The 16,599-nt window shown below is 47.7% G+C and overlaps 1 protein-coding gene across 2 annotated transcripts in view; it reads right to left on the reverse strand.

Annotated features, from left to right (window-relative positions):
* Positions 1-7,901, reverse strand: part of NR3C2 (nuclear receptor subfamily 3 group C member 2) — a 2,234,141-nt gene extending 2,226,240 nt beyond the window's left edge. Inside the window, exon 1 of one of the 2 annotated variants that reach the window (XM_069631253.1) lies at positions 7,425-7,901. The gene's annotated coding sequence lies outside the window, so the exon portion shown is untranslated. The remainder of the gene's footprint in view (positions 1-7,424) is intronic. The other variant, XM_069631252.1, reaches the window with a different exon arrangement.
* Positions 7,902-16,599: the final 8,698 nt, after the last annotated feature.

The raw sequence follows: 16,599 nt of genomic DNA on the forward strand, positions 1-16,599 counted from the left end.
ATGGAGGAGGAAACACTGCTGATAAGATAAGGAGAGGTAAATGCAGTGTTGATGCAGACACAAAGGGAGTTGACACGTATCTCACAGACAAGGCACAGGTAACAAACAACATGTGGTCTAAACATGCCCAAAGTTGGTAGGGACACCACCAGGGAGAGACGTTATGTCTGCTCTTTAATCCCCTATACCTTGAGTGCTTCCAGAACCTTCGCTGCAACAGAAATACCCTCAGCAAGAGCACAATGCCTGATGTACCTAGCAATGTTCCAGACACGAGGAAGATTCCAAGGAAGAAAAGCAACACTAAGGTGGATGTCTGAGGAGACCTTCCCGTATGAAAACAACTACATCAAAACCCTAGCTATGATGAACAATTACTGGTAACTCCACAAAGCACTACAGTCCATAACAGATGGCCCAGATAAAGGAGACACCAAGACGATCACGTTAAAAGACCTGCCATGTCCATGGACCAGAGTGAAGGAAGTAGGAGGAGAGCCAGGTTGCTGGGAGAGACCACAAATATTGATCTATGGACAAGTGTATACCAACAATGGTTGGGAAGACGGAGTGGTGGGGAGCAAGGCACTAACCTTAACAAAGTGAACAGTAAAGAAGGTACAAGAGGAAAATGATAAGTGTCTGAAAGAGTGGGAGAGGAGTGCAAAGTTGGTAACTTGGGTAGACAACTAAGCAGGACCAATGCCAATAATTCCCCTGAAGACTCCAGCACTGTGTTATCAACACAACAGCAGCGAAGAGTTCTGAGAGAACGAAGGGTGCAAACGAATAGAAACAATCCCAGAAATGGGAGCAGGAACAGCAGTGCTGATGGACCACTTTTGGGCCTGTGGATCGAAAGCATATGAGAAATTGCCACCTGACTGAGGAGGAATATGCTCCCTAGTGTACGTCAAAATGCCTTCACTAGAGGTACCAGGAAGAGACGTGAAGCTTGACGACTTCCCCAAGATGGAAAAAAACAGAAGAAGGAAAAGGTCACTGTATGCAACATCACCAGCCCGACCCAGTGCTGCAGGAAAGAGTGAGCAGAGTGCGAAGAGGGGGGAATTATTTCTCCAGCCAATCGGAAGCTGCATTGGATGAAGTACCAGCATCAGCCAGGCTGTTCAGCAGAACACAAATGTTCCGGGGATCGAAGAATACAAACGTATACTAATGCCAAATGGTTGCAGATCACTCGCTGGGAGTTGACGGTAACCATGAACTCAACCGTGAATGTATTCAACGCCATAAAAGAAGAACTCAGAGCAATAAGATTGGTAGCACTACAGAACAGATATGTCCTGGACCTTCTCACGGCGATGGAAGGAGGAGCTTGCGCCAAAATCTGGATTTCATGTTGCACATTCATACCTGCCAACAATGAGGACTACGGAACTCCCTCGGGTGCGGTGACACAGCTGGCACAGATGCACCCGAAGATGGAGGACGAAGCACGAGGGATGGGGAAAGACAAAAGCTGGCTAGCATACCACTGGTCATGGATGCCATCCTGGCTGGCGGATGGACTGAAGGTAATAGCTGGAGCTCTGATACTAGGTGCAGCATCCGAATGGGGGATTAAGATATGTATCAGGAGATGCAAGAAAACAGCAAAGGAATGCAAATTCTCATGGACATGAACATTGAAGGGACCATAGATGATATTGTGAAGGAAAGAGACAGACAGAGAGAGAGAGAATAGCAGCATGTGACCTGTTTCTAGCTGGAATAGAGGTGGATAATCCATGCAACCCAAGGAAGTACAAAGGGAAGTGGGTATGGTATAAACCTGAAGGAGGATGTGCCTAAATGCATTGGTCATTCGATGATCATGTGAATTACTATGGACACCTTGCCAGGATCACGAAGATATGGCGATTGATAGATGATCCACGGTTCTATCATGATGTGGTCAACAAGTCGACCAGAGGGGAGACTGAAGAGGGAAGGTCGAAATCAGGCCTTGTACCCCAACCCGCCAAACATGCAAACAGTAAGAAACACCACAGAAAATATGGCTGCCGATCGCACGAACCCTCACCAACCCCCACTGCGCTTCCGATGGACAAGTACAACGAAAGGTACCCTCTCAGCCAACCTTACCAGCCCTGAGCAGTGCGAACATTACGCATGGTGGATGAAACCCTGCAGGACGAAACCAAAGAAAACTCAATCAACAGTCTCGACTAAAGCGCCAAGAGGTCACGCATCTAGCCATTAGAGGCAACATGACATAGTAATACTAGACATGAAGCACATATACCATCTGCACATCGGGACACAACCATGCACCCAAATACACCAAGAACACAGGCGTACAGCTCTATTAGCTAGAGGACAGTCACATAAACACACTGCCTGCACGTTTATTATTTTTGTCATTAGTTTTCCACAGCAAGGCAGAAACCGCAAGAAACAAGGAAGAGATTGTGTACACGCTTGCAATTGCTTACATGCAAATAACCTTTTAGAGAACTGGAACACTCGAGGGACCCAGTAGCACTTGAGCACACTAACCTACGGATACTATTGGAAAGTACATACAGAAGAAACCAGACTGTGGCTCAGGAAGCCGAAGTAGGCCACAAAGAGCTCACAAAGCTAAAAACTAAGCTCACTACAGCATGAACCTGAGAGATGCCACGTATTGAGCAGGAGCCTCGCCAAGGTTGCACTGTTGCAGATGACATTCTTCCCCCTGACCTGAAGTAACACCCGCAAGGCAGACCTGAATAATTCTCCTAAATTCAAATAATTCAGAGCTCCAGGAGCCCAGGAACGCGGTCTATGAGCATGTGGTTTGGCCGAGCTGACAGCAAGCCAAGAATTGAAGGCTGAGAAGGGCAGAGATCCCACGGGCTGGACCACAGATGGCAGAAAAGTTGTTACACCGAAAGCCGAAGCTGAATGATTGCAAAGGAGCACTCTCATAGGCAAAGGTGGTTCACATACGGGTATAACACAGACACACAGTTGCACACATTACCATGAACAGGTACACTCCAAGCTGAGAACCAACTTGGACCCCATGTCGGGGGCTAGCAGCTCAACCAATCACGATTCATGGCCCTAAGGGTAGGTAACAGGGGATACCAACCAATTAGGGGGTGCACATGCTGAAACAATGTAGAAAGTAACACTTTTTTGGGCCTGAGCCGGGCGTGACAGGGACTACTACTCAATAGCCAACCCCGACGGGTGATAGGTTTCCTGGAGAAGTGCCCAGGTAATGATATCATTGGGACGTAGATTTGCCTAAAAATTGGTCTGCGAGTCATTGTTCACCGAGAGTGTGCCTGACTTCTATCCGTATGCTTATCCCTGTTGGTTTGTTGGCTGTAATAAACCACAGTTGAACTTGCTACCTGCCTGGACTTGTGTTCCTTTCGGGAAAGAGGAAGGAGTTAGGCCTTCCATGAGATAGGAGTTCGCAAACTCCGAGCAGCCCACCCTGCTTGCCTGGGAGTTTTCCCCAACAAGCTGCTGACAGATCAAGAAGGATTAGAAGTGAGGCACACTTAGTGTAGCAAGCAGATTGGAAACTAGGAAGTAGCGAGTTGATAGTAATTAAGTTTTTAACTGTATTCATTTTGAAGTTGTTAGTAAGGCAGCCTATCTGCACACTATATAGGAGACTGTGTGAGCACTCAAGCAATACCAGGCGATGAGAAGCTTCCATTACACTACTTTATGTGTGAACCAAAAACACACATCCGACATAGGGTGCTCAGATTTTGGGGGCGGGAGGAATTTCAGACATTCTCCTGGTTATCAACTGTGAGGATTTGTCCATGACTGTATGCATGTAAAAACAGCGTTTGCTCTGTTTGCAATTGCAGGCCTTCCGTGTAAAAGTTTCTGAGCAGTGACAGTGGCACAATCCATTAATCCGTGTGGTAAGGTTGGGTGTTTTAGCCCATCCTGGTATAGCAGCAAACTGGCATATGTGGTAATGTAAAATCATCAATCGAATATTTATTTGGTTTATTATAACTTTTATGTAACGTAATGTGCCATTTGTATAGCACCTCTATCCCGTTGGTTTGGCCTCAAAGCGTTGTAGGTGAACGCCCTGGAAGGGGGGGGGGCGCATTTTGGCCAAAAAGGAAGTTAGGAAGTTGTGGGGGCGGGGGGAGAGTTGTTTAAGAAGCAATGTATTGTGCAGTCATTTCCCTAAAACCGGGCCGTGGGTTCTAAATAAAACAGATTTAAAACAAAAAAAGAAAAAAAAATACTCGTGGGGATGGACAGGGTGCCTAATTCCTGATGATCTCGCAAAACCGTCTGTTCACTCTAATCCCACCATTATCCTCCATAAACAGCAGTGACGTTGCCTGTGACGGTTGCTCTCCTGCTGGGATAGATAACACTTTCCGACACATCACGTTACCCCTTCTCGTTCTAACCCGCTTCCTCAAACATTCTGCCCAGCGGGATATAAAGCAGGATTTCCACCTCCAGATTGGACGAGCCGGCTGCCAGTCATACTAGAGACAAAGTTTACTGCGCCACACTGCGAGGAAGGTAGATCCCTCCTCTTTTCTCACGCGCCCCCGTCACCTACAATTAAATAGAGGAGTCGCGGCGGCTACTTTCAACTGACACTTGTGGAAGTATAGCATCATGGAATAATACAGTGACGCCGCGCGAACAACGCGAGCGCGTGATTCCCTGGGGGCAGAAATGAGGGGTTCTGAGGAGTCTGACAATTGCAGTCGCCAGTGCTAGGAAATCCCAATCAGTAATTAAACACTTTAAATACCCAGCCGACGGGGACCATTTTACGACACCGGCGGCTTCGCAACCAAGGCAGTTGCATGTGGTTCATCATGAAATAAACCGCGGTATTTCTGGTGCATTCTAGCATCTATGCGCACAAGCTGCCCGGGTGGCGGCTTATTCTTTCGTGTAACCCCTCTAGCCGTGGCCGGGCCTCGGATGCTCCAGTTAAACATGATGTAAGTGTGGGAGGCGGCCTCCGACGCCCAGGTGACAGCCCCAGACCGGAGAGCCTGCCACCGCTCCACGCCTCTATCAGTCCCCGTCGCTAGTACCTAGGTTTTCATTTTCGCGAATAGAACATAGAACCTGGGTTTATGACAAAACGTATGTTATACTGGACGAGCAGGAGCCGGAGTCAAGTTATGGAAGGAAAGGTGCCGCGCACAGTGCCCTCTGCCAGCACCAGTCCACCCCCACTGTCCTCACCTATGTGCCAAATTGCACTGGAGCATGACCCACCGAGCGCCAATAATGTCGGCATAATCCATACTAGCCGATAACACCCACGCACTACTCAGCACATAACCACCTGCAAACAAGAAGACCCTCATCGAAGCATGCCACTCTCGAGGCAGGTCCATATGCCACAAGATGACACTCTCGGCGAACGGCTAACCTTGTGCATAACATAACCCCGAATGACAGATACTCATCTTCGCAACACTTGGCCCACCAGGCATAAACGGGTACTCTCTCTGCGCACAGCATTCAAGACTCCCACTCGACTCCCTGCAAACCCCCCCCCCCCCCCGCGTAGGTAGAGCCATGCATAGCCTGCCCGTCCACAACAGAAAATCAGGCCAACCTCTGTGCAATATTGAACCACAAGAACGTCGGGATCCCTTGCCCGGGTAGGATAAAAGCCATTGCCAATGCCAAGCATCTTTAACGAAGCTCAGATATCCGGGCAAAGCAGCAACGTCAATGGCAAAAGATGTTGGAGCTGCAGCGCTGCACCGTTTCAAGAGGTCAATCTGCCTAGCTGATCCCTGGTCTGCCTCGCACTCGTCCTTCGCATTCACTCGGACATTGGTCCACGCATGGCATGTTCTTTTCAAAGAGTTATTTAAAGGACTCGGCTGAGTTTTGCTTTTCAGAAGCAAAGTGATTGCTGCCCTTAACTGGAAATGCTTATCTAGAACCAAAGACGGTGTATATGACGGGCGACGTTTTAACGCGAAGGAACTCTCCCAACTTTGGCAAGTTCGGAGCTATGTATGTCAGATAGTGTTTGTGATAATAGTACATGTCTGGAGTCTCAGTCTCCTCTGTGTCACTAAACCCCTCCCAGTCTGCCATAGTCGTGATGGATCCATTTCTCGTGATGGACCCATTTCTTCGTTTTTTGGTCCAAATTCGCATAATACTGTCCAGGTCTATCACATAGGCCTTTAAACCGCCCACCCCACCCCCACACTAACGTGGAAATGCAAAACAATGAGATTCAGAAATATGCGCCAATGTTTTTTTTAAAAAAAAATACCCACCTGTCTGTTTCACTAATACGCACAGACAATATTCTTTATGTTTAGGTCCGCACCGTTCTAGATCTTTGCATGGCTTTGTTTTTAGTGCCAATTTCAAAGATACCTGAAGATGTCACCAGAATCGTGCAGTCAAGACTCTCTCGCGCTGCCTAACTTCTTTGCATGGGTGAGTTCTGAGGTGCCAACCGCCCCATCCCCTTTTCAATGACATGAGCAACCAAGTCCAGTATTAGCAACCAATTGTAGGAAATTAACAGTCGTTGCCTGTATAATATATGTCCCTGATAGTGTGTGCAGATACCAGTTTCGTGACGCCTGTACACAATGCTGGGCGGCCTCTCTGACCATGTGAAAAACTATGTAATTTATCTCAACAGTTTGAAGTTTAAGCTGTAGCTAGTCACTCAGTAACTAAGTACCCATGTGAATTTCGCATGGCTGTTATAGAAACATGGATGCAAGAATGGAATGCATTTTACAGCCACATTAAGGAAATCAAATCGCGGCCAATGGGAGCAAGTATAACCTCTGAACCTGAAAGGAAATAAACACACCCAGGTATCAACAAGGTCATAGGTAGACGGTTTCGGCAAACCCGAATCCATAACGATGGCTCGCAAAAGAATCCCTGTCCTGCATAGTCCAAAAGAGGCGTACGTGGAACACCCATGTCTGCAAATAAAAGAGGATGAAACTATCACGGTTGGAAACAGAGCCATGTCCTAAAACAACACCAAAGTCGTATGAGTCAAGCAGTGATCAGGAAGGAGCACTACCAGGCATTGAGATTCGTTATCAGAAGAGGGCTATCGGCCAAGGGACAAACAAGCTAGCCCCTCCCGCACAGGTGAGAGCTCTGGTTTAGGGTTGGTAGTTTGGCTCAGACAGGAGTGCTGCCAACTAAGTGTCAAGTTTTCAGTTGACAGCTGCGCTCCTTCCATACTAACGGGCATACCCCTCACCCCCTTAATTATCTATGGCATGCCACATCAGTTGCACCGGCCAGGCGACCTTATCAATGCTGACTGTTGCCCACAGGGTGGAGCGCAGATAACCTGTCTCCTTCAGCTTTACCTGCTCCCCCTTCCCCAAGGCGAGCAGCACAGCAGATCGGGAGCCGGTCCCCGAGGGGCTCTACCAGGCACTTACCTGGCGGCTGCTCTCTAGGCCATCGCTGCGTCGGGTCACAGTGACTCCCCTCCTCCTTACAGGGTTATCCGGGAGGAGGGGAGGGTTCAAAGTTCAAGAGGAGTCAATCCCAAAGACATCAGGAAGCGGCAGCTGATCATGAATCCCGACAGCGCGAATAGTGGCGGCGCCGGAGCCCTCTCCCCGCGGGACCCGGAACACCTCTTGACATAGGGCTGGGCGGCAGGTGAGGAGACACTTCTTCCTGGACAAGGTGGAAACTTTCCCAGCTCACCCTGTGCCCTCTGCGGGTGTGTCAAACGTACCCCCTCCTGCAGCCCGGGGGCTGTCAGGGCGCTAAATGATACGCACGTTAAAGGGCGAGAGGGGGGAGTGGCACTGGTGGCCGGCGTGGGTGGAAGTGGGAGGGGGCGATGGTGCTGCGCGAGGTGCTCCTCTTGCTGAACTGTCTGCGCCGCTGTCACAGTCGCTGTCTGCGCTGGGGGCGGTTGAGGAGGCGTGGTTGCGGCCGCTTTGACTGACTGGCGGCCGGGAAGGAAGGCGGGCGCGCGGACTGACAGGGCAGGTTCTCCGGGCGCGCGCGCTGCCTTCTACGTCCTAGCTTAGTCCGTCAGTTTGGTCGGCGCGCGCAAGTGCTGTTCCCATGCGCGCGGCCGCCTGGTCTCTCCTTCGTTTCCTCCCCTCCTCCTCACGCGCCAATGTCGGTAGCTCGCGCACAGACTAGCCGCACAGCAGGCACGTACTGTGGGAAGTGAAGGGGGCGGTTGAGGACACGGCGTGACGTCACCAGTGGCTGGCTGCTGCTGCTGCCGGTTCTTTTTTTCTGCCCCTTTTCCCTGACGAGCATGTCTGGAGGAGGAGGGGGTGTGTTACCTGGTGTGCCCCGGGAGAGAGGGACACGTGTTGGGCAGCAGTCGGGGTAGGGCATCGATGCAGCAGCCTTTGAAGGGGACCTCTAAATATTGCTGCACATGAGGCATTTGCAGGTGAATGAGGGGGCGCATCGACACTGGTCAGCCGGTCTTCATACGCCCTGCACAAGGTGTGTGGGGATAGATGGCCACCGCGGCTGAGTGCTTTTTGCACCTTTTAATGCAACCGTTGTAATCCCACTTTAAATCCCAATCGCACAATTTAACAGCAATATTTTCGTAATGGCCCCTCAAGGCTCGTGTCCCCCGCACACTTTGTATCCCCTGTACAAAGCTGCCAGACGCATTTCTACTGTCTCGGAAAAAAGTGTCGGTAACCACCACATGGCCATTTCATTTAGAGAGAGCTTTATCCTGAGTTCATGTAGCGTGATATGTTACTGTCTTGCCAACGCCCCTGGCGGCAAGAGCTTGTTTATTTATAAGTACAGTGTTCATACTGTACTCAAGCGTCCGCCTTCTATGTTGGTTATTAACGGCATACAAATTCTGTCTCCCTTTGGCTGCAACGAAAGTCAGTTCACGGGCAGTGTGCCACTGCCGGACAACATATTTGTACAGTATCTCTGGGGAAGTCATGAATAGTTCATAGTGGAAGGTGAATGTGGTGCAATTTTGTCCTGCACGCACATCTGCCTTGCAAGTTAAGAACAAGGAGCTGTTTGCAGAGGTGACAAAACAGTGTAAACAGAAGAAATGTTATTAGCTATTAGCACTGCCCCCATTGTAAAAATACACTGGTTTGCTTGGCAGAGGCTTTCCCAGGTCTTGTTTCTCTGCACCGAAAGCATTGCTTGAAAACCATATCGGTGTGACTCTGGGGGCCTTTGGATGCCCTTCCTTCCAAAACCTCTCATCGATGCTGCCCTTCAGCTGACTCACGTGGAAAGGTGATAATGATCCAGGAGTTGGTGCAGTCATAGGCGCAGACTGTGGTGGCCCCAACTACATTGAGGCGTAGCCACTAGCCAGGAGTATCTACCACGTGGGGCCTGAAGCTAATGTAGTTGGGCCCACCGCAGTGACATTAACATCTGTAAATGCCCACACAGCACTGCTGAGTGGGCATTTACAGATTTTGGGCGGGCACACACACACGCACCAACAAACACACTCGCGCATGTGATGTGATGCACAGTTTGTCTTGTTATTACCTTGCCTTATACAAAACCCAATTACTCCGGCACAAAATCATTAATACTTTTTGGCGTACCCATGTTGTGCGGCATTCTGCCATATCCATCCCATCCCCACCAGCCTCCTTCTGTTACCCAGTACTTCATCTGCTGGTAATATTTATCTTGATAAAATGACATGCTTGACCTCAAACTTCAACCCGACCCATCCAATTCCACTTTACTGCCTCTCTCCAGACCGCTGCAATTGTATTGCCCACTCAGTCTCACTAACAATTATTTCACCTTGACTTTTCACAACTCCTGTTCACTCTCACAACACATTCAAAATTCAATCATTTCCACTGCTTAATTTGTCATCATCTCTTTGTACATTTTTCATTTGCTGTTGTTGCTCCTATAATCTCACACTCCCTGACATCTATTTGTAACAATATTTTAAATGGGCAACTTCAATTCAAGGTAATTTAATAACCAACGCTAAAACAAGTTTCACACAACTCTTTAGTTCAGGTACATTTATGGGCAAGAATAATCCCGGTTTAATGATGAGCCACTATGGCGCCATACCACCACCACACTCGAGGAACACACTATTTTGGAATAACATTTATTTTGTTTAAAGGAATGGTTCGGTCAAATTTTTTTATTGTCCCTACGTGTCGGGCATGTGTTTTTAAGCCTAAGTCGCTCGATTTTAGAAAAATTTCCGATGGACCTTACCCGAGTTTTCGTCCATTAAACGCACGCAAAAACAGGCATCAGGGCGCTGCCGTTTTGTGATAATCCTATCAGTTGCCCCATCGCCCTGGCTGACCTGCTTTTGCGGCACTAAATCATATTCCCCACCCCTGAGCCTGTCATCAGCAGACGCATACCGCCCATTTCACAACGGCAAAGCACGTCTCATCTCAACATTCGCTGCGCTTCAGCTAATGACGTGTCGCCATGGAAATGGCAGGACGCCTCTTTCCTCAATAAGTATAAACAGACCGTTTCACAACACACAGCAGCAGATTTTCGGTTCCATTCCTTTCTCTGTGTTACTTTGAGTGTTCTGTGACTCGTTTCTGTGCTCTGGTCAGCTACCTTCATTGCTTGTAGCCCGTGTGAACAGATACCAGTACCACCGCTATAAATTATTGTAGTTTGTTTAACACACAATGGCTACAATAATGCCCTACATGTACAAGCCCGAGTATACCGAGGAGGAACTACTGGAAAGGGAAACACGCAAAAACGATGAGTCTTCGGACGGCAGTTGGGAGGACGATTCAACAGCTGAAGAGCCTGGACCTAGTCGCATGGATGGTGTTTCCACCTGGTGCACATGCAATCGGTGCGAGCTAATGCCAACCGAGGACGAGAACTGCTGCTGCTGTGAAAACTCGGGATGCGTGGCCTACATTTCGGAAGGCGAGCCACGACCGCAATGCATCACCGAGCTGCCAGACTTCAGGGCAGCCTGCCTCACACGGTCCGTGTTGAGGATAATGATGGTGCTTATGCACGAATTTTGCGCAACTGTTCGTCCTCGTAATCCGAGTAAGTATACTCTGCTTGTCATGCCACTCCTATTTCATGGTCTTCTACTATATCCAAAATTACATATACATATCATTGTAACGCATGAAAGTCGTTCAATAGTGTGCAGTGTCTAGATAGCATTTGTCCGAGCAGAATGCCATTAGTTACAAGAATTGTCATTGACAACAAACGTTTATTAAACTTATCTTGGTTATTTAAAAACAGTTTGTTTCATTCCTCTTCACAGGTGGTACAGGTTGGTGGCCTATCTTTCCTTTACATGGTGGCTTCACGGGAGGCTTGGACACCGCGTTCGAAGAGTAATACCCGCCTGTGCCGTTCGTGCCATAAGAGAAACTTTCCCAAGTGACGGTGGTCAGTACAGGGGATTTTCTCTCGCTGTGCTGCAACCTGACCTGTACAATGTGTAAAGTCTTGTATTTTTGTGTCATCAAAATAAGATACAAAATAAAACACCACATATATTTTAACAACGGTTGTTTCGATTTTTTAAATGATTCAAGTGTGTCTCCATTCAAGGATGGACGTCAGACATCTGTTCTCCGAATGGGTGAAGGTCAGGTCGCTGTGAAGCAGGGTGGTCACTATTTAAGCTAACATAATATATTCTCAATAATGCATGCACTAAATAACACTTGTTCAAAGTCTTTCAGTCGGTTATGTCTCTATAAAAGTCACACATATATCTATACTATCAATCAACATTGGATTATACAGGCCTTAGGTTAAGGGTCTTGACCACTATAATACACTGTTTGAAGTGTGGATCTGTGCTCACAAGAATCTCCGGTATGTGGCATTTGTTATTGATAGGCAACAATATACTGCAGTAGGGGTCTAAATTGGGGATCTGCTAGGTGGGCATCATGGCGTGGTCAGTGGTCTGGCACATGAAGAGAATACCTTGCAGGGAAACAGGGTCAGAATGGCAGTAAGTTTCCATTGGCGAGGGTGCGCGGGCAAGGACACGTTTGTGGAGATGAACGAGCTATGTGCTTAGTTCAGGCTGGTTCACATGCAGGATAGTGATCTCAGAGGAAGAGTGATGTGTTACATTTATTAGCTGTTGCAAATACCTTCCACTCCATCTTGGTGACCAGGCCTCACTGCGCAGAGCACATGGCCCCCACCCTCGTTCCCACTCTGACTGGAAAACTGAGACAAGACAGAAAACTCTGGCAATACAGAACATCCAAGGGACGAGTCACATGTTCAGAGTTTAGTCACATCATTTAAAACATTTCTGTAACTTATGCAAATACTAAGCCGCACATGATGAACTGGTGTAGTTCCGGCGACCAAAACAAACCTTGCATTGAACATGGTATGGTTCATTTACTTTTTTATGACATTTTTATTCATCAAGGTTTTATAATAATCTTGATATTTATAATAATCTTGATATTTACTTTTCAGAGAAGGAAACATGCTTACATTATAGACTGGACCCCACGAAGGATGCAATTCGATGACAAATGACACAGATGAAAATAAATAGATCTATTGATAGCATAACAATTGAAACTCAAGTCAATAGCAATGAGACCAATGACCATAGCACTATTGGGTACTGTAATCGCAAATAGATAGAAATGTAAAAATGACCGAAATATGACTAAGATACATGGCCTTACCTTGACCAACAAACAGTTGGATACAGCAGGCCAAGCAGTATGTTGCAGGAGAACAGGTAGATGGCCACAGGTAGCACACTGACGAGTTTGCTCGAAGCGGTCACAGATAGCACGACGACGAGCAGATTAGCATAGATCTCAGTGCTTCTCAGGTAGAAGGTTCAGGAGTTGACTTGCAAAGCACAAAGATGTTCTCATGAGACATATCAAGTGGTTTATAAAGTATTAGAAACGGGTGTGTTTGTGAATGAATGACGTGTGTGTGTCGTGGTATTATGTGGCTTGCAGGGGGCGGCCTGCCTCGGGGGGGGCCTGCCTGGAGACACGGGGTCTGATGAGGCCATGTGAGCAATGGCCCCTGGGCGTGGGATACCTTTTGAAGTGTGCATGCTGTTTGGCACCTTGGCCGTTTGCGCCTGTGACAGCCCCCCCATGCCAGCGCTCATCCCCGGGTGCGAACCGTCTTTGATAGAGGGGGGTGGGATGGATGGGCCGGTGGGCGTGCAGATAAGGCACAGGAAGACTGCTGAATGGAGACACACTTATGTGGATTGCAGGGGGGCGGCCTGCCTGGAGACACAGGGTCTGAGGAGGCCATGTGAGCGATGGCCCCTGGGCGTGGGATACCTTTTGAAGTGTACATGTTGTTTGGCACCTTGGCCGTTTGCGCCCGTGACAGCCCCCCATGCCAGCGCTCATCCCCGGGTGCGAACCGCCTTTGATAGAGGGGGGGTGGGATGGATGGGCCGGTGGGCGTGCAGATAAGGCACAGGAGGACTGCTGAATGGAGACACACTTATTTGGATTGCAGGGGGGCGGCCTGCCTCAGGGGAGGCCTGCCTGGAGACACGGGGTCTGAGGAGGCCATGTGAGCGATGGCCCCTAGCCGTGGGATACCTTTGAAGTGTACATGCTGTTTGGCACCTTGGCCGTTTGTACCCGTGACAGCCCCCGCTGCAAGCGCTCATCCCTGGGTGCGAACCGCCTTTGATAGAGGGGGGTGGGATGGATGAGCCGGTGGGCGTGCAGATAAGGCACAGGAAGACTGCAGAATGGAGACACACTTATGTGGATTGCAGGGGGGCGGCCTGCCTCAGGGGAGGCCTGCCTGGAGACACGGGGTCTCAGGAGGCCATGTGAGCGATGGCCCCTGGGCGTGGGATATCTTTTGAAGTATACATGCTGTTTGGCACCTTGGCCGTTTGCGCCTGTGACAGCCCCCCATGTCAGTGCTCATCCCCGGGTGCGAACCGCCTTTGATAGAGGGGGGTGGGATGGATGGGCCGGTGGGAGTGCAGGCAAGTGTGTGGGAGCGAGGGGCCATCAGGCCCCTCTTAACCTTTATTTCTCAGTAGAAACTCGGATCAAGTGCCTCCTGTAGTGAGTTCGCCCCTTGCCCTTATGTGATGTTAACTTTGGTTGACATTCGCGTAGATGGGACCACTGAGTAGGACACAGGGCATCCATTTTTGTAGCCCCTTTCCACTCCCTCTTGGTGACCAGGCCTCATTGCGCAGAGCACATGGCCCCCACCCTCGTTCCCACTCTGACTGGAAAACTCAGACAAGACAGAAAACTCTGGCAAGACAGAACATCCAAGGGACGAGTCACATGTTCAGAGTTTAGTCACATCATTAAAAAAATTTCTGTAACTTATGCAAATACTAAGCCGCACATGATGAACTGGTGTAGTTCCGGCGACCAAAACAAACCTTGCATTGAACATGGTATGGTTCATTTACTTTTTTATGACATTTTTATTCATCAGGGTTTTATAATAATCTTGATATTTACTTTTCAGAATTTTCAACAATGCTTGCCTGTTTGATTAGCGGTTGCCCTTCGAAGACCCATGCTAAATCTGAAGGCACTAAAATGAATGTATTCCCTAAAACTGTTGATCGAATAAGAGAATGGGTCAGACATTGCGGCTATCCACCGGAAGAGCTTGAAAGTAGAGTCCAGCAAGTCTTTGAGGGCAAGAGGGGTGATCGATACCGCATCTGCAGCCGGCACTTTTCCTCGAACATGTAGGCCACATCTTGGGTAACAAAGAAGAATAAACGGCGAACAACAGAAAAATTGCTCGCAAACGCTATTCCAACTCTATTAGTCCACATTCCGCCACTGGTGAGTCAAGTGTCCGGATTTAGCTTTAGGCTTTGCGGTAGTGTGTAGGTAGCCAAATGGATTAATTGATATTTTAGCTGTTGTGTCCCTTGTAATATTTTCGATATTGATATGGGTGTATAGCTTTTTGAATAATGACATTTATCAATAAATTATTTTTCGATTTTATAACCCCCAAAGGAAATCTATTTATGGGCACAGGGAACTGTGCTATATTGCGCATTTTCAATAGCATTATTCTCAAGTATTCTGTTGGTTTACATGGCAATTTTTTTATATTTACATTTCATTATCAAACAATAATTTACCTTTACAACTGCTTGACTATCCACTGAATCTGAAGCAAGAACATTCTACATCCGTGACGTGCCCGCAGTTATCAACCACTTCTAGCACGTTTCAGGTAATCATACTTGGCTATTCCGCTACAGACTTGTTTTATGCATGTCAAGTAATAGTTTTTATGTATCGTGTGATTATTTTACCAATTGTTTGGTTAGTGCTTTCCAATTGATATACAACTTAGTTGTCGTCCCCTGGTGTTTGTTTTCAGTTATATTTAATGTTATCCATACTAATGCAAGTACTGTCTTTCAGGGAGATGCTGAAGCGTCCACCACATTGACAACAGCCCTAGATGTTCTTCAGCAGCACGAGGTATGGATACTGACAGCTCCATTGACCGTGATCATCAGGACTGGAACACTTGTCGTTTGATTATTCTACACCATGTTTCATTCGTGGTTAGCCATTGATATGTACCTGTGCGGTCGACCCCAAGTGTGTGTTGTGTTTTCAATATTGTAATCCTACTAATGCAAATACTATGTTTCAGGCAGTTGTTGAAGCGTCAACCCATGCACTTGATGCAGACCCTGACATTCAAGTAATTCCAGGGGAAGTGGAAGCGGGACCATGCGGATACGAATCGGCGCAACAGCTTTCGGAAGTGCGCACCACGTTTACAACATCCATAGATATTCTTCAGCAGCACGAGGTATGGATACTGACAGCTCCATCGAGCGTGATCATATAACGTGATTCCATTTGCTATACTTTCTTCCCTATTAACACAGGTACTGTGTTTCAGGGAGACAATGGAGCTTCCACTACAATCACAAGATCCCATGTAGATGATGCAGATGTAAAGAAATTGGAGAAATAAGTCGATTACATCTGATCATATTTAAATATTCCTTGATTCTTTTAGACAATGCATCATTTGTGGTTATCTCTTTATATGTACCTGTGCCGTCGACCCCAAGTGTGTGTTATGTTGACAATATTGAAAACCATACTAACGCAAGTACTGTGTTTCAGGGAGTTGCTGATGCCTCCTCTCCAATACAATCATTCATGGCAGTCCATGAAGAGCCAGAGGTATGGATACTGACAGTTCCATGGAACTAGGTCATCAGAGCTTGAATACTTGTCGTTTGATTGTTCTACACAATGTTTAATTCGTGTTGAGCTATTGAGATGTACCTGTGTGTTCATCCTCACGTGTGTTTTATGTTATCAATATTGTGATACATAGTAATAAAAGTACTATGTTTCAGGGACTCGATGGAGCCTCATTCTGTGCTGTCTATGCAGATACAGAAAATATAGTCTTTGCAGCGCAAGAGGAAGGGAAGAGATGCGGAAACGAATCGGAGCTACAGCGTGCAGATGTTGAAGGTCGAGTCAAGAAAGTTGCAAAGAAAAGAAACAAAAATAAGGTTAGTTACAAACAGTTCATAACTATAGAATTTCTTTGTGCTGGGGACTATTTTATGTTTTTTCCAGTCAATTG

This window comes from Ambystoma mexicanum, chromosome 6q (assembly GCF_040938575.1).
Source record: "Ambystoma mexicanum isolate Mex_15411 chromosome 6q, UKY_AmexF1_1, whole genome shotgun sequence".
Lineage (NCBI taxonomy): Eukaryota > Metazoa > Chordata > Amphibia > Caudata > Ambystomatidae > Ambystoma > Ambystoma mexicanum.